Here is a 1,286-nt window from a genome sequence, read left to right on the forward strand (position 1 = left end):
CATACATCAGCGCAAACCATTGGAGATGAGAATAGCTCGAGGTTGTACCGAGACCTTCTCATCTGAAATAGATAGAAATAGGCCGTTACTAACCAACATCCTACGTAGACTGTATTACTCATCCAAATACAGCATATCACTTCACTTTATATATTACAAATTATTCTCAACCACGCTCATTGTGTTACATTTTCTTTTTTTAATTTTTGTTTGACATTTCCATTGTATAAATTATTTTCTCATGAACTAGGTAGTAACAGATTTTATGGAATCATTTTAACAATCGCTGAGCATTCATTTCGCTGTAACCTCAGAGACGTCTTTATATATTATGTTCTTTACATTATTTTAAAAATGTATTAACAACTGTATATCAACAAGACTGTAATAATGAGAAGTCTTTGCTATTAGATTCGGAAGCATCCGAGCCACCTTATGTTTCAAGGCGGTGGGTTAATCTCTACTGTTAATGAAATAAATAAATAAAGTAAATAAATGTTCTCAAGACATTCATTTGAAAGTTGCGCATAGCTAAAGGCTCTTTTCGCCTGGAACATGTAAATAAATGCGCTTAATACGATAATAATGTCCCAGATGAAAATATTTTCAACGGGGACGTTAAACTTTGTGATGTGGAACGAGTCAACAAAACATACATGGAACGCACAGAATTATATATAAGTTGCGATGATGCGTGTACCAGAATGAGTCAGCACATTATGTACGTGCTGATTGGTTCTCTTTGCCAACAACATGCAGAATGAACAAAGACTCTAAAACTACGAGTAATCACTTAGTCTGATAATAGAACACTGAAGTATAACTTTCAAAATAGGTGAAAATTGTCTTGTACTAGAAGAAAGGTGCATCTTAGGTATACTTCCTTGAAACTTACATCTTAACGGAGAAAACATGTTAGTCTAAACATTCTTATGAAATGTGTTTAATTACTGTGAATTTGGTAAAAGGAAGCACATACAACACCCTGCGAGAAAAGGATGAAGAAGCACGCTTCTTGTCTCTGGAGTCTGCTAGCTCACTCACTCGTTTTTCTGTTGTTTTGTGAGAAATATGTAAGTTTAATCTCTGTGTTAAATAAATTGAATAATAATTATATTATATGATACGTGTATAGCCATATCAAACATTTTCATTCCATTACCTTGTATGTTATGTCTTTCTGAAGTATTTCACTGTCAGAGTCAACATGAATTACTCAAAACCGCAGTCGTGTGAATATGATAGGCGTTGTTTTTCCATGAGATCAAGAACACAATAAACACTTA

Source organism: Schistocerca americana, chromosome 3 (genome assembly GCF_021461395.2).
Source record: "Schistocerca americana isolate TAMUIC-IGC-003095 chromosome 3, iqSchAmer2.1, whole genome shotgun sequence".
Taxonomy (NCBI): Eukaryota; Metazoa; Arthropoda; class Insecta; order Orthoptera; family Acrididae; genus Schistocerca; species Schistocerca americana.